At 41.9% G+C, this 22,709-nt stretch overlaps 1 protein-coding gene across 1 annotated transcript in view; it reads right to left on the minus strand.

Annotated features, from left to right (window-relative positions):
• Positions 1 to 12,516, minus strand: part of ppp1r42 (protein phosphatase 1, regulatory subunit 42) — a 117,252-nt gene extending 104,736 nt beyond the window's left edge. Inside the window, exons 1-2 of the mRNA XM_060824104.1 lie at positions 12,431 to 12,516; positions 3,879 to 3,972 (exon numbers count right to left, since the gene is read on the minus strand). The gene's annotated coding sequence lies outside the window, so the exon portion shown is untranslated. The remainder of the gene's footprint in view (positions 1 to 3,878; positions 3,973 to 12,430) is intronic.
• Positions 12,517 to 22,709: the final 10,193 nt, after the last annotated feature.

Consider the following 22,709-nt stretch of genomic DNA (forward strand, 5'->3'; position numbering starts at 1 on the left):
ACTTAACTCTGTGATCTGCCTGTATTGCTCGCAAGACAAAGTTTTTCACTGTGCCTCGGTACACATGACAATAAATTCAATTAAATTCAATTGGGAGTAAGGAATACCATTTTTACAGGAGGGGGCTGAGAGGAAGTGTAGTCCAGGTATCTGTGGGAATTTGAAGTAGATGTTCGTGTTAAGTTGGTTACCGGAGATGGAGATGGAGAGATCCAGGAAGGAGAGGGAGGCCCAGATGAACTTGAGGTCAGGGCGGAAGCAGTTCATGAAGTTGATGAAGTGTTCAACCTCCTTGTGTGAGTATGTGGTGGCACCGATACAGACCTGAATGTAGTGGAGGATGGTGCCAGTGTAACTACAGAAGATGGACTGTTCCATATATTGGACAAAGAGGCAGGCATAAGTGGGCCCATGCGAGTGCCCATGGCTACCCCTTCGGTCTGAAGGACGTGGGAGGATTTGAAGGAGAAGTTGTTGAGAGTGAGGAGCAGTTCCGTTAATCGAATGGGTGTGTTGGTGGAAGGGTTTTGGTTGGGTTGGCAGGAGAGAAAGAAACAGAAGGCTTGGAGGCCTTCATCATGGCAGATGAATGTGTATAGGGACTGGATGTCTATGGTGAAGATGGGGGGGTTGGGGCTGAGGAAATGAAAATCATGGAGGAGGTGGAGGGCATGGGTGGAGTCCCGAATGTATGTGGGAAGTTCCTGGACCAAGGGGGACAGGACAGTGTCAAGATACAAGGAGATAATTTGAGTGGGGCAGGAACAGTTGGAGATGATGGGTCGACCGGGGCAGTAAGGTTTGTGAATTTTGAGTGGTAGAAGAGGGAGAACCAGGCAGTGCAGGGTTCCAAGACCATGAGGTCGTAGGCCATGGATGGGCAATCCCCTGAGGTGACGAGGTTGTTGTTGGTCTGGAAGATGATAGTTCGGTGATAGGAGGTGAAGTTTTGGTGGCGGGAGCAGTAGGAGGAGGTGTCCCCTTACCAGCACCCATATTCCTGATGAAGAGCTCATGCCCAAAACATCGACTGTCCTGATCCTCAGATGCTGCCTGACCTGTTGTGCTTTTCCAGTGCCACACTTTTGACTCTGATCTTCAGCATCTGCAGTCCTCATTTTCTTTCCAAAAAACTTTGGTTTTGTTGACAGAAAAAAATGCACTTTGCACATTTTGAGTGATAAATTTATCCTAATTTTAATTTAAACTAACTACACTTAGCTGAAGAAGGGCTTATGCCCGAAACGTCGGTTCTCCTGTTTCTTTGATGCTGCCTGACCTGCTGTGCTTTTCCAGCAACACATTTTTAAGCTCTGATCTCCAGCATCTGCGGTTCTCACTTTCTCCTACACTTACAAATGACAAGCACAGAGCACATGGTAAGAGAGCGAATCACTCAGATGCTGTAAATACTCAATTCATAGGTCGACAACCTTTACTTGTTTTGAGGAAGGCTCAATGATGTTTTCTGTGCAGACACAGTGAATATTTTTAACAGTTTCAATATCTCTTGGATTAAAAGTAACCCCCCCTTGCCAATCCTCCAAAAAGTAACCAGACCTGTTGTGAGCTTCTCATTCAACTTCAACACAAAACTCAGTAGTTGTTGCCTGAGGTCTGGTTTGGCACAGTGTTAGTTGTGAATTTTAAATACAGCTAAGGTATGAAGGCAGCATTAATGGCTTGCTGATCAAAATACAAGCTAAATACAGTTAATATAGCTAAAAAGTGCTGAAAGGATCCATCTCTGCCTCCTCCAGAGGTCCCCAGCATCACAGATATCAGTCTTCAGCCAATTTGCCTTACTCCACAGGATATCAATAAGTGGTTAGTAGCACTGATACTGTAAAGCTATGGATGCTGAATACATTCTGGCAATAGTACTGAAAACTTGTACTCCCAAATTTGCTATGCTCCTAGCCAAGCTATTCCAAAACAGCTACACTATTGCATTAACCTGACAATGTGGAAAATTAACCAGATATGTCCTGTAGAGAAAAAGCAGGACAAATCCAACCTGGTCAATTACTGCCCCATTAGTCTACTTTCAATCTTAGTAAAGTGACGGAAGGTGTCATCAAACAGTGCTATCAAGCAGTAAATGCTTAATGATGTTCACAGAGCCACTCAGTTCCTGACCTCTTTACAGCCTTGGTTCAAGCATGGACAAAAGAGCTGAATTCAGCAGTGACATGAGAGTGACTGCCCTTGATGTTGAGATCACATTTGGTCAGGTATGGCATCAAGAAGCCCTGGCAAAACTGGAGTCAATAGGAATTAGGATAAAAACTCTGCCGGTTGAAGTCAAAGCACACTGGAAGATGGTTGTGGTTGTTGGAAGTCAGTCATCTCAGCTCCAGGACATCTCTGAAGAAGTTCCTCTGGATAGTATCCTAGGCCCAATCATCTTAGCTACTTCAAGAGCAACCTTCCCTCCATCATAAGATCAGAAATCGGATGGTTATTGATGATAGCATAATACTCAGCACCAAACATGACTCTTCAGACATTCAAGTGCATCAAGAACTGGATAATATCCAAGCTTGGGCTGAAAAGTGACAAGTAATATTCACATCACACAAATGCCAGGCAATGACCATCTCCAATAAGATATAATAAAATCATCCCTTGAATTGGACTAGCGATATAAATGCAGTAGTTACACTAGCAGGTCAGAGGCTAGGAATCATGCAGCAAGTAGCTTATGTCTTGACACCCCAACGCTTGTACGCTGCCTATAAGGCATAAGTAAGGAGTGAAATGGTATACTCCCCACTTGCCTGGGTGCAGGTCCAATGGCACTGAAGAAACTTGACACTATCCTGGACAAAGCAGCCACTTGACTGGAACCACACTCTGTCTCTCCGTCACTAATGCTCAGTAGCAGCAGTGTGTACCATTTATAAGATGCACTGCAGAAATTCACCAAAGTCCCTTAGGTATCACCTTTCAAACCCACAATCACTTACACCTAGAAAGACAAAGGCAGCAGATACATGAGAACACAACCACCTGACTGTTCTCCTCCAAGTCACTCACCATCCTGACTTGGAAATATATTCCTTTTCCTTCAGTGTTGTTGGGTCAAATAACTGGAATTCCCTCCCTAATGGCACGTCACAGTTCAGTCGTGATGCCCTACTTGTAAAATGCAACAAAAAGATTGCAGATGCTGGAAATCTGAAACAAACATAGAAAATACTGGAGAAACTCAGTAGGTTTTGGCAGCATCTGTGGAGAGAGATATAGACTAAATGCTTTGAGACCAGTGACTCGACTTCAGAGCTTGTGCTCTTCTATTTCGGCACTGCCTGTCCACTTGCTCCCATATTGCTACTTATGCCCCTAGATTTAAAAACTATGTGAAATATGTAGATGGTTGTCTCCTGAGTTAGAAGATGCCTATCCAACAGGAAGAAAACAAATTTTAATATGTATAAGTAAAATGCTGCATTTCTTTGGCACCTTTAACATCGTGAAACATTCTATGGTGCTTCATAGGAAGCTTGGAAGTGGACTGCAGAAAGAAATATTAGGATGGGTTAAAAACAGAAGCATCTTAAGGGAAGAGAGTTAGAGTGGCTTGATTTATCTCAATGATGACCACTAATGACAATGCAAACTATCTACAGTTTTAGGACATAGTCATATAAATTCTGGAAACATTGCTAACTTCAACAATGTAATCTATTCAATGAGTTGCTATGAAATGTTATTTCAGAAGCCTAATTATACATTAATCCCAACAATTTACAACAGTTTCAGACTCTATTTTTAACTGTAAATTTATAGCATTGAATACCATGACATAATTGAACTGACAATAGTATGACCAATGGATCAATTTCAGCATGCATGCTGACAGTATCGGCTGTTACCTCAGCTCCTCTTCTCTTCCATCCTCGCACTGTCTCTAAACCATTAGGATGCATATCCAAGATCCAGTACGAGATGAGCAGATTTTTCCTCCAACTAAATATTGGAAAAACAGAAGCTGTTACTTTCAGAAATTACAGTTCTTTGCCATTTATTTCATCCTTCTTTCTGGTAACCATCTGAAACCCAACCAGACTGGTGCTATACTATGATTTGAAGATACCTGATGAAGGGGCATCGCTCCAAAAGCTAGTGTGCTTCCAATTAAACCTGTTGAACTATAACCTGATGTTGTGTGATTTTTAACTTGGTGCTATACTAGACCTTGAGATTAGCCTCCTGCCTCATATCTGTGACATTAATAAGGCCACCAATTTTGACCCCTGTAACATCATCCACTCTGCCTCAGCTGAAATCTTCATTCATACCTTTGTTAACTCTAATCTTTGACTAATCCAATGGAATCTTTGCCATCCTTGATAGTTCACAAACTTGAAGTTATTTGAAACTGTGCTAGATAAGTCTAGCCAATGGCTCCCTGCAATTGACTGTAAATGGTGAGGCTGAGCCCACCTCAGATTGGCTGGCTTGCCTGCTTTAATTTTTCAGCCAATGGGCCTGTAATTATTATGACATAAGGCTACCTTATAGAGCTGTTGACCAATTGGAGGATGGCAGCTCTGCATTACCAGCAATGCCACCAAAGGCTGTGACCACCTATGGTACTGCAGGCGACCTGGGAGGAAGACCAACCTTGGATACACAAGAAACTCAAATCACCCAATTAAGGTCTCATATGGGAAACAGATGGGCTACCCACTAATGTTTTTCTAGCTGCATGTAAAATTGTAGGATTGGGGGCATGAGCTGTTGCTGTTGACATGGTGACAAATTTTATGAGTCACACCTACGTTTCTACCCACAGACAGCCAATAAAATCCAGCAAGCCTCTGCCTACTCACATTCCCTGAGTTCATTGACCTACATTGGCTCTCCAGTAGGAAACACTATTTTTAGATTTTCAGCCTTTTTCTCAATTGCTTCATCCCTCCCTATCTTCATGATCTCATCCAGACTTGGATCCATAATGTTTTTCACCAATACTAGTCTTTTAGGTGCTCCTGATTTTAGTCACTGCACCACTGGTAACTGTACCTTCAACATTTGGGGCTTTAAGTGCTGGAATGTCCTCCTTAAATCCATCTGATTTCTCCTTTAAGATGTTCCTTTAAAACCTATCTCAACAAAAACTTTGGTCATTTGACCTAATCTGGCTTGTGTGGCTCATTGTAAAGTTTTGTAATGCACAATGGGTGGCTTTATTACATTTTAAGGCACTAAATAAATGCAGCTGCTCATACATTAAGTTATTGCTGTAAGTACCACCAGATCATCAAACTGTGAGAAAAAGTACACGATACTAAGTTGTAAAAACAATATTAGAAATGTTACCCCCATTATATTGTATTGTGTATTTCTGTCTCTTTCAAATTGCTTATGTATATGACTAACCATGCAACAGAAATTAATGGAGTATTGCCGTTCCCATAGTTGTCGTTATTTCCTGCTTAAATGCCTCATTAACTGAAATCTGGAAAACTTTCACATCATGATTGCAATTAAAGTGAGTGGAAAAAAATGTTCAGATGTTTACAATTATATATTGTATCAGTTTGTATGACTTCTCATGTATATACAGAAATGTATAAAATATAAAACATCTCTCAACATGAATTTATTTTTTCTCTAACATGGGAATATCATTCAGGCTGTTTTATTTGTTCAAGGACCGTGAAGCATGCTGGCTAGGACAACATTGATTTCTTTTACCTAACTGCCCTCGAGATCCTGCTGATGAAAGACCTTTGTGAACTGCTGCAGTCTGGGTGGTGTAAGTGAACTCACAGTGCTGTTTTACAGAAGTTCCATGATTTTGATTCAGAAACAATGGAACAACAGCAATATATTTTCCAGTTAGGACAGTGCATGACTTGAAAGGGGTCTTGCTGGTGATGGTGTTCCCATGCATCTGCCACCCTGGTTCTTCCAAATGGGAGAGGTTGTGGTTTGGAAGCTTTGGTCAGAGAAGTTTTGATAATTTTCTACAGTCTATTTTATCGATGATTCACACGGCAAGTATGATGCCCATGTGGTGGAGGGCATGAATGTTTATGGTGGTGGATGTGGGTGCCAATGAAGTGGACTACTTTGACCCAATTGATGTTGAGTTTCTTGATGATTGTTGAAGAAATTCTATCACACTCCCAACTTAGGCCTTGGAAATAGTGAAAAAGGTTTTGGGAAATTAGGAGTAAATTACTTGCTGCAGAATTCCCAGCCTTTGATCTGCTCTTAATTAACAATATATAATGGGTCTCTGTAAATGAATGTATTTCTCTTCTAAGAAGGAGATATGAACTATGTTTCAACAACAAATTAAGCAAGCTGTTTCCCACTAAGGGGATGCTGTTGTCAGTTCCAAAGGACATTTTGTTTACTGCATAATTGAGCAGCATTATGAATGAATTTCAGTGCCAATGTGATATCAGATGTTTAGACCATACATCCCAATGAGTGGCTGATTGAATTTAGCTACAAGTTCCTTCAGTTGTTCATAATAGGTGAAATACTGAATGAATTAAATATCTCACCTTTGCAAACCTTGAAATAAGTTATTTAATGTCAGATGTGATTCCATAATTAGGTAATACTTACTAAACATTCCATAGTGTGACAATAGATGTACTAACAACCAGTTTAATATAATCAGTCGAGCTCATAATGTGGATCATTTACATCTGCTAGAAATGACATACATTCATATCCAGGGAACTGTTTTCAGCAAACAAATGGAAAATGTTTAACTCTCACATCTTAGTAAATTACCAAGGAACTTGGGAGCCTATAAGTTCTCTGCTGTTTTCTCCATGGCAATGCTTGTCTAATTAGAGTTGACTTGCCAACCACCCTTTTTTCAAGTGATGTTTCCTTTGTGATCATTCAAATATTGCATTCTTGCCCTGGTAAGTGCAAATTAAGAAGCTTTGGCAACATGTCTCTCCTATCAGAAATATGAAATCAATAAATTAATATTAAATATTAGACAAGTAGTATTTAACTTATATCATTGAAATACTTTTGTTCATCGAAAATAGCTAAGAATTTTAAATTTGCAGAGTCCTTTAACCTGAGTTCTTTGATGAGATTTTAAATACAGTGTGCCAATGGAGTGTTGTCTCACTATGAGTGAGACCAATTGAGCTTTATGTTTCTGCTTGCCTCTTCCAACACCGTATCAAACAGCCTGCTCAAGATTTCACAACTGGCAGCAATTGTTTTCCAGTTGTCAATATCTGCCATCTTCAGGTTCCCTTGTAGTGGAAGTTCGAAGGTCATTCCCCAGTGTCCAATTCAGCAGACATAACATGCGGCATTCATTTGTGTAATGAATGTGGCTGAGCCAATGTTGACATATGCTAATGGAGTTAGCATGCTGCAGGTCTTATCAAGAGATGCCAAGTATGTCTGAGACAATTAATATGGGAAGTGTTCAGTCTTCCCTCATGCTTATCATTGTCTTGCCATTGTTTAAGAGTGTGCTGAGGACATAGGCTTGGTAAACTCAAAGTTTAGTGTTTCAGTCAGGTTGCCGTTGTTTAATTCTCTCTTATTCAGCTTGGAAGTAGCACTGCATCTTTTGCAATGTATGTGTTGATTTCAAATACAAGTGACAGGTTACTGGTGATTGTTAAGCCCAGCTTTGTGAATCTGTCAACAGTCTCCAATGTTGTATTGTCAATACTGATAGATATTGAAATGGTAACATCCTGGGGCATGATATTGGATTCTTAATGCTGATGATCAAACCAACAATACAAGAGTCTGTCCAATGCCACAGCAGATGTTGCTCAGTATGGAATTTTAATGCAGCATCATCAGTGTAGAGTAACTGTGGTGAAAAATTGGCACACCTTTCTCTTGGACCTGATGCGAGCTGGGCTGAAAAACTTCCCATCAGACCTAGTATGTAAACAGACAGTCCTCTAGATCTCTTGTCTGGATAAATGCAGTCCAACAACATTCAAGAACCTCGCCACAAAACAGGAAAATACAGCCCATTTGATTGGCACCATATCCACTCCCTCACTCAGTATCAGCAGTGTGTGGTGTCCAGAAGATATACAGTAGAAATATACCAAAGCTCTTTAGACCTTCCAAACTCATGACCACTTCCAGCTAGAAGGACAAGGGTAGCAGATGCATGGGAACACAACCACCTGCAAGTTGCCCTCCAAGCCCACTCACCACCCTGACTTCCAATTATACCAGTGTTCCTAAACTGTAGTTGAACTAAAATTCTGGATTTCCCTACCTGATAACACAATGGTTCTGACTACAGCAGGTGGACTCCAGTGGGTCAAGAAGTCAGCTCACCGCAACTTTCTAGGAGAAAGTGAGGACTGCATATGCTGGAGATCAGAGCTGAAAATGTGTTGCTGGAAAAGTGCAGCAGGTCAGGCAGCATCCAAGGAGCAGGAGAGTCGAGCAGGAATCCTGAAGAAGGGCTCATGCCCGAAACGTTGAATCTCCTGCTCCTTGGATGCTGCCTGACCTGCTGCGCTTTTCCAGCAACACATTTTCAGCTCACCGCAACTTTCGCAAGGGCAACTAGAAATGGACAAGAAATGAATGTTCAGCAAGCAGCGCCTGCATCCCATGAGTGAATTTCACACTGTAGGGAATCTAATTTAATCTAATTAAAAATCATTTGTTGTCAACATATGTCCTCTGGTCCTAAACTCTCCCACTAGGGCAAACAGCCTCTTAGCGTCTCCTGTGTCAAGCCTGTAAGATTATTTTACAAATCGATAAGGCCAACTCTAATTTTTCTAAACTCCAATGATTACAAGCCCAACCTGCTCAACCTCTCATAAGAAGTTCTATCATACCTGGGATCAACCAAGTGAACCTTCTCTGAATCAATGCTAGTATATCTTTTCAAAGAGGATCATAACTGTTCACAGTATTCCAGGTGTGATCAAACTACTGACTTGTACTGTTTTAGCAAGGCATCTCTCTTTTCATACTCAGCTCCCTTTGAAATAAATTCCATTTGTCTTTCCTGTTACCTACTGGACTTGTATGATAGTTGTTTTAGTGATTTTCGTGCGAGAGTCCACAAGTCCCTCTTTGCTGCATCTTTCTGCAGTGTTTCTTCATTAAAATAATATTCAGCTCCACTATTTTCCTAACCCACTTACATAACCTCTCATTTTCCCACATTACTTTCCATCTGCTACACTTTTGCCCACTGTTAGAACCCTCAGTGGATTTTAGTTATAGGGCAACTGCTGTGTGCACAGAATTGGTTTCCACGGTTTCAGTTATCCAAGGTTTGCTGTGGCCCAAAAATATTGCATAGAACATTCTAGAACCAGGAACCAGGGGGCTGCCAGAGAAGTAAGTTTCCCATTTAAATGAATGGATTTGCTGCTATTCATGGTTTTGGGCTTCCATGTTAGGTCTTGGAACATATCCCCTGCGGGTGGGTGGGGGGAGGTGGGGGGAGCGGGAGTGGTGGGGGAAGCTACTGTATTTTATTCTTTTTATCAATTTTGGTTTGGAACTGCAAGCTCAAGATGACCTTTGGACTGTAGGCAGCAGCTTGTTTAAAAAGAAGGAATAAACATGCTGTTGTTAGTGAGGCCAGAAGTTAATTATATGTTGGTTCTTGATCTAAGACGTTTGCAGACCCTTTGACATTGGGGAAAGCAGTATATTTAACCAGAGAATAGATGTTTGGCCATTAAGGGTCAGTACCTGAGAACTGGTGCCAACAAGTCTGGGAGAATGAGTGTGGCAATGAATAAAGATTTGAAAGCTGTCCATCTAATATCCTATCATCAGCTATTGGAAGTTTAGAGAATATAAATCAAGTTGTACGTATTACTGAATTTTCCTCAGAGTGAACAGAAACGATGGTTAATCAATTTCTTCAAAAAATCAACAAAGCTGTAACCAAGTTTTAGCATAGTATACATATAGGTGGTAAAGTTAATATAATACATTAAAAGCAAAATAAATAATTAAATTAAATTATATAACAATATAATTAATTAAAAGCTCATTAAGAATGGCAGCAGAGTAAATATGTGTATAAATGACATACATTAACTGATGTTTGCTTGAATAAAAGTCTACTATGCGCCTGAATCCTGTCTGCCTCATGAGTCTTTGTCCCCACTCGGGGAGCTGGGAGGGAGGGTCTCACTCCTACAATATGCCACAAAACTGCAACACCTGGGAGCTCAAGGAAATCCTTGTGATCCAGGACAAACACACCTCGAAGCTATTGAAGTTTAAATAGCTTCAGCTCAGGGTTTATAATCTGGAGGAACGATCTACAGACACTACGATACGTTAGGGAAGGGAAAGGAACTTGGATTCCTTGTAGTAGGAGGCAGTCACACTTCTTAGGATATAGAGAGCTCTGATATGATGAATGGTCAATGACAGGAGGGTGTGGCTGCAGTTGAGGCAGGTAAGGGAAGCCAGAGGACAGGAATGCAGGAGTATCAAATTGTTGCAATTGCCTTACGAGTCTGAGTTTCTCTGAGTTTAGTTGGATGAGAGCAGGGGATGTGGGCTGGATGAGTGAAATAACCATGGTACTGTGATACAGAAAGCCATCCATGAGGGGGAACCAAAAAGAATGTAGTGGTTTTGGGGGACAGCATAAACTGGGGGAGTGACACTGTCCTCTGCAGCAGTCCAGTTGACTGTTGTCTCTCATGGTTCAGGATATCTCTTCTGGGCTGGAAAAGAATTTGCAGTTGGTTCCATATAGGTGGAACTAAAAAAGAGGTTTCTCATAGCCAGTTTGAGGACCTAGGCACCAAATTAAAAAGCAGAAGCCCATTTCTGGAGTAATACTTGAGCCACATGCAAAGTTGGCATAAGGTAAACCAGGTTAGAGAGATGAATGTCTGGTTGAAAGACTGGTGTGGGAGAAGTGAAAATGTGATTAGTTCAGATTGATATGTCTTGTCGGAGCAGATGAGTTGGACTGAAGGGTCTGTTTTTGTGCTGAATGAGTCTATAAGTTCATGGAGCACTGGCACTAAATACTGTGGAAAGTGGGATCTGTACAGATGGGATGGTCTACCCCTGAACCATGCTGGGACTGATGTCCTTGCAAACTACATAATTAAGGAAGTAGAACAGGTTTTAAACTAAATAATGGGGACAAAGGCCCAAAATTGAGACGTTGTGATGAATCTTAGAGTGGAGAAAATGCAACAGAGGGAGGAATTAATTTGATTTGATTTGATTTATTGTAGTCACATGTACCTAAATACAGTGAAAAGCTTTGTTTTGTGAGCAGTACAGGCAGATCATAGCAAACAAGGACATACAGATCAAAGAGAGACATACAAGGTTATGACTACACAGGAAATGCCCAAAGCAAGATCAACATTATTTGAAATTAGAGAGGTTCTTTCAACTGTCTAATAACAGCAGGGTAGAAAATGTTCTTGAACCTGTTGGTGTGTGTATGTGTGTGTTCAAAGCTTCTGTATCTTCTGCCTGATGGAAAAAGTTGGAAGAGAGCACTACCAGAGTGGGAGGGGTCTTTGGTGATGTTGGCAGCCTTTTCGCCACAATGAGAAGTGCAAATGGTGTCCTTGGGTGGGAGGTTGGCTTCTGTGATGGTCTGGGCTGCGCACACAATTTTCTGTAGTTTCTTATGGTCCTGAGCAGAACAGTTGCCATTACCAGGCTGTTTTTCACCTGGATAGTATGCTTTCTCTGGTACAAATGTAGAAGTTGGTGAGAGTCCTTATGGGCATGCCAAATTTCCTAAGCTGCCTGAGGAAGAAGAGGCATTTTTGTGCCTTTTTGACCATTGCATCTACGTGGGAGATCCAGGACACACTGTCAGTTATCACTCCTAAGGACTTCATGCTCTTGACTCTCTCCACCTCAGCTCCATTGATGCAGATAGAGGCTGTCAAGGTGAGATCAACCATGATCTTATCAAATGTGGAGCAGCTTTAAGGGCTGAATTGCCTATTCCCGTTCCTAGTTCTTACATATCCCAAAAATACAAAGTTGTCTTGATTACCCACATTCAAAGCCACAGGAAATTGTTTAGTTTTGTATAGCCTACTAATTTTATCAAACCTACATCACCCAAATATTCAATATCTGTTCATTATTCATCAGAATAATTTGCACCAGGAACTAATAGGTATGTGTGCCATTCAGTTACATGGTTAAGAGATATCGAACTGTCTGCACGATAGGAGTTCCCAAGTTTGCAGTTCCCAAGTTTGTTAAGCCAGTTAGGATGAGGACGACTGAACCTTTTCTATGCTGCAAAGCAGAAAGTGGATACAGTGTGTAAAGTTTAAAAATCTGGACATATTCAGTGACCTATGAAATGAACATTTAAGAAATTACCTTCCTGCAAAGGATATATTTTTCCCGCATTGTGCATGCAGACATTTTTTGACCAAAAGGAAACTTCAGAATGTAATTAATCAAACATTACCTTTTCAACAGTGGAGTTCTGCCAATCATTTAACATGCTTGTTCAAACTGTTTTTAAATCCAAAGTAAACATGAAGTTTACATAAGAACTTAAGACTACTGTGTATCAGTTTAGTAACTTAAGCACTTTAGGTCACTACACACTTAAAAATGAAGGAAGCCATTTATCATTAATCTCAGATATCACCATGGTAATTTGACCACTTCCATTTATCAGCATTCAGCTTTCTAAAAATAATATTCAGAGCTCATGATGTTCAGTATTCTGTAACAACTGCTGATTTTTTTGAAAGGAAATGAAATGACCATTTACTAATTGAAAACATGCAGGCAAGTCCCTTGCCATTTTAATGAGGTAAAATGAAGCAAAATGTCTTTTAGAGCATATTAGCTGGAGAAAAATCATTTAATAAAGGCTTTGGTTATTTTTTGTTTTAGTATAATTCATTGTTATACAATTTGAGCATAAGAATTTGTAACAGTAATAGGACGTTAGACTCAACAAGCCTATTCCTGTTTCTGAGATCAGTTCCATATACTAGCTTTCTCAAAATTCCCTCAAACCACACTCTCTATGAACAATTTTAACCCTTTGCCAAGACATGACACATGAGGATTAGCACCTATGTGTGCTTTAGCAGTGGCTTACAGTATTGAGTACTATTTCATGATGCTGTCAAGAATACAGTTTGTGCATGCTTGTTAGTAGTCATGAAAGATGTTCTCATCCCACCTGGACTATCTGCTGGCCCTTAGATCTTGCCCCACCTGGGATATCTGCTATTCAATCTTAGATCCTCTTCTGACATGGCCATGGCTGTCTTAGAACATAGAACATAGAAAAGTACAGCACAGAACAGGCCTTTAGGCCCACGATGTTGTGCAGAAGATTAATCCTAATGTAAAATAAAATAACCTAACCTATGCACCCCTCAATTCACTGCTGTCCATGTGCATGTCCAGCAGTCGCTTAAATGTCCTCATGACTCTGCTTCCACCACCAGTGTGGGTAACGCATTCCATGCATTCACAACTCTCTGTGTAAAGAACCTTCCTCTGACATCCCCCTTGTACCTTTTTCCTAATATCTTAAAACTATGTCCTCATCCTGCCCCGGGGAAAAGTCTCTGGCTATTGACTCTATCCATGCCTCTCATTACTTTGTATACCTCGATCAGGGTACCTCTCTTCCTCCTTCTCTCCAGAAAGAAAAGTCCGAGCTTAGTCAACCTTTCTTCACAAGGCAAGCCCTCCAGTCCAGGCAGCATCCTGATAAACCTTCTTTGCACCCTCTCCGAAGCCTCTGTATCTTTCCTATAGTAGGGCGACCAGAACTGGACACAATATTCCAAGTGTGGTCACACCAGGGACTTGTAGAGCTGTAGCAAAACCTCGCGGCTCCTAAACTTGATCCTCCTGTTAATGAAAGCCAAAATACCATATGCTTTCTTTACAACCCTATCCACTTGGGTGGCAACTTTGAGGGATCCATGCACTTGAATACCAAGATCTCTCTGTTTCTCCACACTGCCAAGAATCCTGTTTTTAATCCTATATTCAGCATTCAAGTTTGACCTTCCAAAATAAATCACTTTGCATTTATCTAGTTTGAACTCCATCTGCCATTTCTCAGCCCAGCTCTGCATCCTGTCTGTGTCACACTGCAGCCTGCAATAGCTCTTGATACTATCAATGGCACCTCCAACCTTTGTGTCATCTGAAAATTTACTAACCCACCCCTCATCCTCCTCATCCAAGTCATTTATAAAACTACAAAGAACAGAGGCCTAAGAACAGAGCCCCACGGGGCACCACTCAACACAGACCTCCAGGCAAAATACTTTCCATCTACAACCACTCTCTGCCTTCTGTCAGCCAACCAATTCTGAATCCAGACAGCCAAATCTCCCTGTATCCCATACCTCCTAACTTTATGAATGAGCCTACCATGGGGAACATTATCAAATGCCTTGCTGAAGTCAATATACACCACATCCAATGCTCGATCTTCGTCGACCTTTCTTGTCACCTCCTCAAAGAACTCAATAAGATTTGTGAGGCATGACCTGCCCCTCACAGAGCCATGCTGACTGCCTTTAATCATACTTTGCTTTTCCAAAATGTCATAAATCTGATCCCTCAGAATTCTTTCCAAAACCTTGCTAACCGCCGATGTAAGACTGATTGGTCTGTAATTGCCAGGGATTTCCCTATTACCTTTCTTGAACAGAGGAACAACATCCGCCTCCTTCCAATCCTCTGGTTCGACTCCCGTGGAGAGTGAGGAAACAAAGATCTTCACCAACGGCTTAGCAACTTCCTTTCTCGCTTCCTAGAGTAGCCTGGGATAAATCTGGTCTGGCCCTGGGACTTATTAATCTTAATGTTTGCCAAATTTTCCAGCACATCAACTTCATCAGTTTTGATCTGTTCAAGCCTGTATCCCAGCTCCTCAAAGTTCTCATTCACAACAAGGTCAATTTCCTCAGTGAAAACTGAAGCAAAAAGCTCATTTAGGACTTCCCCTATCTGCTCAGACTCCACGCACAAGTTCCCTCTGCTATCCCTGATCGGCCTTACCTTCTCCCTGGTCATTCTCTTATTCCTCATGTATAAGTAAAATGCCTTTGGGTTCCCCCTAATCCTTCCTGCCAAGCCTTTTCCGTGTTCCCTCCTGGCTCTTCTCAGTCCATTCTGAGCTCCTTTCTAGCAAGCCTGAAATCCTGTAAAGCCGTGCTAGATCCTTGCTTCCTCCACCTTACGTAAGCTGCCTTCTTCGTTTTGACAAGAAGCTCCTTTGTTCTTGTCATATAAGGTTCCTTAATTTTACCCCTTCTTACCTGTCTCAGAGGAACAAATTTGTGCATCACTTGCTACAACTGTTCCTTAAACAGTCTCCACATTCTACTGTGCCCTTTCTGTGGAACAACTGTTCCCAATCTGTACTTTCCAACTCCTATCTGATAGTGTCATAATTTCCTTTTCCCCCAGTTAAATATCTTCCTTTGGTAACTGCTCCTTTCCCTCTCCAAGGCTATGGTAAATGTGAGGCAGTTGTGGTCACTGTCACCAAAGTGTTCTCCCACAGCGAGACCTGACACCTGTCCTGACTCATTGCCGAGCACCAAATCTAAAATGGCCTCTCCTCTTGTTGGCCTGTCTACATACTGAGTAAGGAAACCCTCCTAAACACACCTGTCAAAAACAGCTCCATCCAAACCATCTACACTAAGGAGGTTCCAATCGATATTGGGAAAGTTGAAATCATCCATAACAACAACCCTGCTACATCTGCATTTTTCCAAAATCTGCCGGCCTATGAGTTCTTCAATCTCTTTATTAGTAGAAAACCCCCAATGAGGTGGCTGCTCCTTTGCTGTGCCTATCTTCCACCCATACTGACTCAGTAAACAAAACGTCCTCAACAACTTTCGTTTCTGTAACTGTGGTGCACTCTCTGATTAACAATGCTACACCCCCCTCCTCTTTTTCCATCCTCCCTATTCTTTTTAAACGCTTTAAACCCTGGAACATCTAGCAAATATTCCTGCCCCTGTGAAACACACGTCTCCTTTATGGCCACAACATCGTAACCCCAAGTACTGATCCATACTCTAAATTCATCACTTTTATTTCTGACTCTCCTTGCATTAAAGCAAATACATTTTAACCGATCCCTTTGTTTCATCACGTGACAAAATTTCCTAATAGGATGTAGCGAATCTGTCACTGCTCCATCTACGACTGCCCCCCTCTCAGATATGTAGCTCAGATCCCCACCCCCTTGCCAAACGAGTTTAAACCCTCCCAAACCACACGAACAAATCTCATGTATGGCTATCCACTTTGGTGGCAAGAACAGGAAGGCATGTTACTACCTCAATGGAATCAATTTAGGTAAAGGGGCAGTACAAAGAGATCTGGGTGTTCTTGTACACCTGTCAATGAAGGTAAGCATGCAGGTACGGCAGGTAGTGAAGAAGGCTAATAGTATGCTGGCCTTCATAACAAGAGGGATTGAGTATAGAAGCAAAGAGGTTCTTCTGCAGCTGTACAGGGCCCTGGTGAGACCACACCTGGAGTATTGTGTGCAATTCTGGTCTCCAAATTTGAGGAAAGACATTCTGGCTATTGAGGGAGTGCAGCGTAGGTTCACGAGGTCAATTCCTGGAATGGCAGGACTACCTTACGCTGAAAGACTGGAGCAACTGGGCTTGTATACCCTTGAGTTTAGAAGACTGAGAGGGGATCTGATTGAGACATATAAGATTATTAATGAATTGGATACTCTGGAGGCAGGAAACATGTTTCCGCTGATGGGTGAGTGCCGAACCAGAGGACACAGCTTAAGAATACGGGGTAGACCATTTAAGGCAGAGATGAGGAGAAACTTCTTTACCCAGAGAGTGGTGGCTGTGTGGAATGCTCTGCCCCAGAGGGCAGTGGAGGCCCAGTCTATGGATTCATTTAAGAAAGAGTTGGATAGAGCTCTCAAGGATAGTGGAATCAAGGGTTATGGAGATAAGGCAGGAACAGGATACTGATTAAGAATGATCAGCCATGATCATATTGAATGGTGGTGCAGGCTCGAAGGGCAGAATAGCCTACTCCTGCACCTATTGTCTTTTGTCCCACCCAGGACATTTGTGCCCCTCCAGTTCAGGTGCAACCCATCCTTCATATATAGGATCCACCTTCCCCAGAAGGCATCCCAATGGTCTAAGTATCTGAAGCCCTCCCTCCTGCACCAGCCTCGCAGCTAAATGTTAAGCTGCATTCGCTGTTTCTCAACTCACTATCTTGTGGCACCAGTAGCAAACCCAAGATCACTACTCTACACGTCCTGCTCTTCAGTTTCCAACCTAGCTCTCTGTTGTCAGATCCTCCATCCCTTTCCTGGCTATATCATTGGTGCCAATAGGCACCACGATTTATGGCTGCTCATGCTCCCCCTTCAGAATCCTGTAAACCGATCGGCAACATCGCAGACCCTGGCACCGGGGAGGCAACATACCTTCCGGGAGTCCAGATTCTGATCAAAAAATCTCCTATCAATTCGTCTTGCCTGGGCTTCTATCCTGATGACTTTGCAGATATTCATTGTCTTGTATCACTTTTAGGGGTTGATTGCAGTTTTGAGTTTACAATGAGATTAGATTAGATTACTTGCAGTGTGGAAACAGGCCCTTGGGCCCAACAAGTCCACACCGACTCACCGAAGCGCAACCCACCCATACCCCTACATTTACCCCTTACCTAACACTACGGGCAATTTAGCATGGCCAATTCACCTGACCCGCACATCTTTGGACTGTTGGGGGAAACCGGAGCACCCGGAGGAAACCCACGCAGACACAAGGAGAACGTGCAAACTCCACACAGTCAGTCGCCTGAGTAGGGAATTGAACCCGGGTCTCAGGCGCTGTGAGACAGCAGTGCTAACCACTGTGCCACCGTGCTGCCCACGAGATTGGTTTAATGTCATTGAATGGTGGAGGAGGCTCAAGGCTGAAAGGCTTACTCTTAATTTGTTTCATAATTTCTATAGAGACTTTGTTGTCTTCTGTATTGCATTGTGTGAGCATATTTATTTTGGGATTAAATGGGGATATATTGTTGTAATCCCAGATTATTGGTTAGGTGTTAATAAATTTTGCCACCACTCTTTAGAAATGAGTTTTGTTTTCTAATAAATGTTCACTACTTACAAAATGACCCCCCACTAATATGCTTTCCATCTGCCCAGGCTCATTTATAAATAAATAGGGCCAGAATTATTTTGCTTCCCCACAGGACATTGGTTAGGCCACTTTTGGAATATTGTGTGCAATTCTGGTCTCCCAACAATAGGAAGGATGTTGTGAAATTTGATAGTGTTCAGAAAAGATTTACAAGAATGTTGCCAGGGTCAGAGGATTTCAGATACAGAGAGAGGCTGAAAAGGCTGGGGCGGTTTTCCCTGGAGCGTTGGAGGCTGAGGGATAAAATCATAAGGGGCATTGATAGGGTAAATAGACAAGTCTTTTCCCTGGGTTGGGCTGTCCAGAACTAGAGGGCTTAGGTTTAGGGTGAGAGGGGAAAAATTGAAAAGGAACCTAAGGGGCAAAGTTTTCACGCAGAGGGTGGTCAAGTATGGAATGAGCAGCCAGAGGAAGAGGTGGAGGCTGGTACAATTACAGCATTTAAAAGATATCTGAATGGGTACATGCACAGGAAGGGTTTAGAGGGATATGGGCCAAGTATTGCAAGTGGGACTAGATCAGGTTAGAATATCTGGTCGGCATGGGTGAGTTGGACTGAAGGGTCTGTTTCTGTGCTGTACATCTCTATGACTTAGAAGCTTTTGCAACTATTGCCTGAAGAACATTGACAAACACTGGCTAAAGTTGATACAGGAGCTAGGGGAAATATCCAACCAGTCAGAATTCTGAGGATATGCCTGGGTCATTAGAAGTCTACAACCTAAAACTGCGAAATTGACTGTAATATAATGAATCAGCCATTACTTGCATTGGCCTCTTGATGGTAAAAGTCACCTATTCTAGATGGAAACCACATGTATTCGAACAGGCAAAATGGACCAGCAATAACAAGACCACTAGCATATATGGAATTCAACTTTGTGACCACAAAACACTAAGAAACCAATCACAGCAGAACAGATTCAAGAATACTCACATTCTGTTGTACTCAAAGAATGTACAACAAATATATTCAGACACATCATAGGAAACTTCAAGGTGATGTTGGATTACAGCTCCAAGAAGATTAATTTCCATCAAACTACTTTCCCAGAAAGTGTAATATTCACATACAAGTAAAACTGTAAAGTGAGCTGAATGATATGGAACATTATGTTATTATATATGGTACACTTCAACAAGCAACAAGTCCTCACTTTCTCCGAGTTGATTATAACCTTAGTGCGAAGCCTCTTCCAAGGATGCCTACCTTGGAGAAGTTCTCCTCCTCCCTGTACAAGGATCTCATTGTGTCTCTCTGTCTCTCACTGCAACCTAACGCATTCCCAGCCACTACCTCTCAGCCCCACTCCCCTCCCATTTATCTCTCAGGCTACAACCCCATTCCTGATTAAGAGCTTATGCTTGAAACATCGACTCTCCTATTCTTCGGATGCAGCCTGACCGGCTGCACTTTTCCAGCACCACACTCTTCAACTTTGATCTCCAGCATCTGCTATCCTCATTTTTTCCGAATGTACATCTATTACATGAATGCTAGAATGTGGGGTTCCAGTGTGTGATGGCAACACTGCACTTCTGACAATCCTGAAAGAAGGATGGCAAAATCATGCAGTATTTGGGCAGGAAATATCTAAATCTTCCTCTAAAGAGATGCTCACATAAATTTTCAATATTAGAAGTATTGAACCAAATTATCATGAACATGGATATTAGTCAGTTCAGTTGAAAAAAAATGCCAAGCATTATGTCTTCAGAACACTGTTTTGCATCTAGTTTCTATGTGTTCCATGGTATGATAGCAAGCTGCATATTGACAAGATAGGATTGACAAATAATGAGGGTGATAAGAATTAACATTCCCTGCTCAAAGGCATCTCATTACTCCCTAGCAGGAAGCTTGTCTCAATGTCTGGCATGCAATTGCTTGTTTCCAACATTGAGAAAGGTCTCACTAGATTTCTTGCCCAATTCTTCCAGATCTTTCCCCATAGCCTACTTTATTCAAGGCCTTATAAAATTCTGCCCAGAGGTATAAGAATGGCAAACCTTGATTTTGTAGCCAATGCAGTGCTGGGTGCCAGACAAATAGTTTGAAAACACAGAGGTTGGGGAAGGTCAGCAAACTGGAGTTGGCTACTGTTATTGTACATGTAGACTATCACTTATTTGGATATTGTATATGAGAGGCTTCAGATGGGGAATTATAAAGGACAAAGTATAGATTCTTGCCATATTCTGTAGCCAGGACACAGGAACAGAAGCCTTTTGATTATATTCAGTATGAATGGATAAGGATAGAACTAGCGAGTGCAGTTAAACTCAGCTGCACAAAAGAAGAGTGCCATTACAGAAGGACAATGTCAAAGGCTACAGAGAAGTAGAATAAGGACACAAATATTTAGGCAACATATTCAAAGAATTTGAAAGGAAAATAGTAGTAGCTCAGAATGTAATTATCAAATAATTATGTGTTGAGGGGGAGTTTAACTTTGAGGTTGGGTGCTCACAGATTTGAAATAGGTCAGCATTTGAGTTGAGAGAACCATTAACATTGTTAGCCATGTGGTCAGCCGTTCCAACAGGGACAGAATTAAAACAGATGGTAGGTCTGAGAGACAAGATGCACTCCAAGAGGCAGGAGGAGGCATTAAATATGACCCTAAATGCTCTTGATCACGGATTTCCAATAATGGAAGTGGGAATTGGCAAGAAAAAAACATTACCGCATCAGACTAGGTCACGTTGTTTGGATTTTGTGCAGATCATTCAGGGAGTATTAATTGGTTATTAAGAAATGTGTACATTAAGAAATGTCTATTTACTGGTGCATTACATAATTGTGACAATGGCTTGAGCTTTCTCATACCCACTGGCATCAACAGCTGACAGTTTTAATTATGCAAACTAACATGAATGGAAAAAAAAAGACATTTAAAAGATAATAATTAAAAAACCTGTCAGGAATTACAAGAAAAAAGTTGACAATGGACAGAACTATGAGAGAAGAGATCCCATGGGAACCAAGAACAAGTGGTCAATCAATTTTGGGTGTGATCAAAAAAAGCAAACTCTTCAGGATGGAGGCTGTAGTGATCAAATCAACCTGGATATGATCAAAATAATCCAAAGCTCTGTGGCATTATATGAAATTGCATCGATAATAGTTCCAATCATTAAAAATCAGAAAAGAACTGCAGATGCTGTAAATCAGAAATAAAAACTGAAGTTGCTGGAAAAGCTCAGCAGATCAAGCAGCATCTGTGAAATTGGAGTTAACGTTTCAGGTTGCCTTCCTCAAAACTGATGGTAGCTAGGAAAATGTCAGCTTATATGCAGAAGATAGGGTGAGGGGGGTGGGGTAAGGATTAAGTGGGGGCAGAGCACAAAGAGAGGGAACAATTGGGTAAAGGAGTGGATAATAATCTGGCTAGGAGTGTGCTGTTAATGGACACTGTTAGTAGCTAAAAATAGGTAGTATGTAATGGCAGACTATGTGATAATGAGTCCTGGTGTATGCGGTAAAGGGCTTGCACATGGAAGGGTTTAGGCCCTAAAATTATTGAACTTGATATTGAGTCCGGAGGGCTGTAGGGTCTCCAAGCGGAAAACGAGGTGCTGTTCTTCCAACTTGCCCTGAGCTTCACTGGAGTACTGCAGCAAGCCTGAGACAGAGAATTTGGCCAGGGTACAGAATGGTGTGTTAAAGTGGCAGGTGACTGGAAGCTCAGTCTTTTTTGCAGGCAGAACGTAGACATTCCACAAAGCCGTCACCAGTCTACCTTTTGTTTCTCCAATGTAGAGGAACCACATGCAGTAGACTAGATTGTGAGAAGTGCAGGTCAAGTGTTGACTTGTCTGGAAGGTATGTTTGGACCTTGGATACTGAGGAGAGAGGAGGTAAATGGGGAGGTCTAACACCTTCAGTGCTTTCAGGGGCAAGTGCCATGAGGTGTAGGGGAGGGTTGAGAGTGAAGGAAGAATGGACTAGCGTATCCCAGAAGGAATAGTCCCGGCAGAAGGCAGATAAGAGAGGAGAGAGAAATACGTGTCTGGTAGTGGCATCTCACTGGAGGTAGTGGAAATGGATGCTGGTAGAATAGTAGGTAAGGACAAAGGGAACCCTATTGTTGTTGCGGGAGAGAAGAGTGGGCTGAGGGCAGAAGTGCAGGAGATGGGTTGATCCAGTTGAGGGTCCTGTCAACAATTGTGCTGGGTTCAATGATTGGTAGTACATACAAATGTATCCAGTCAAATAGTGGAAGGATAAACTGAATGAGTGACAATGGGAAGCAGTCAGAACATGGCTAGGAAAGGTAGGCTGTAACTAACAGAAATAAGCTAGCTCAGAAAGTGAGAAATGTTCAGAGCAGAAAACTGAGTGTAGTAAGTCTCCTTCCATAGTTGTGATAACCCCCAACACAGCAGAGAATACAGCTTGAACTTAAACATATTTGCATTAAGAGCCAGGGACTGTTAAGCAATGGAAAACCAAAGATTGAATTGCAAACAGGAAATTGGTAAAAAGCTGCTAGATCAAGAGCCTTCATAGACAATCAACCCCAGCTACATTTACAT

This window comes from Hemiscyllium ocellatum, chromosome 4, assembly GCF_020745735.1.
Source record: "Hemiscyllium ocellatum isolate sHemOce1 chromosome 4, sHemOce1.pat.X.cur, whole genome shotgun sequence".
Classification (NCBI taxonomy): domain Eukaryota; kingdom Metazoa; phylum Chordata; class Chondrichthyes; order Orectolobiformes; family Hemiscylliidae; genus Hemiscyllium; species Hemiscyllium ocellatum.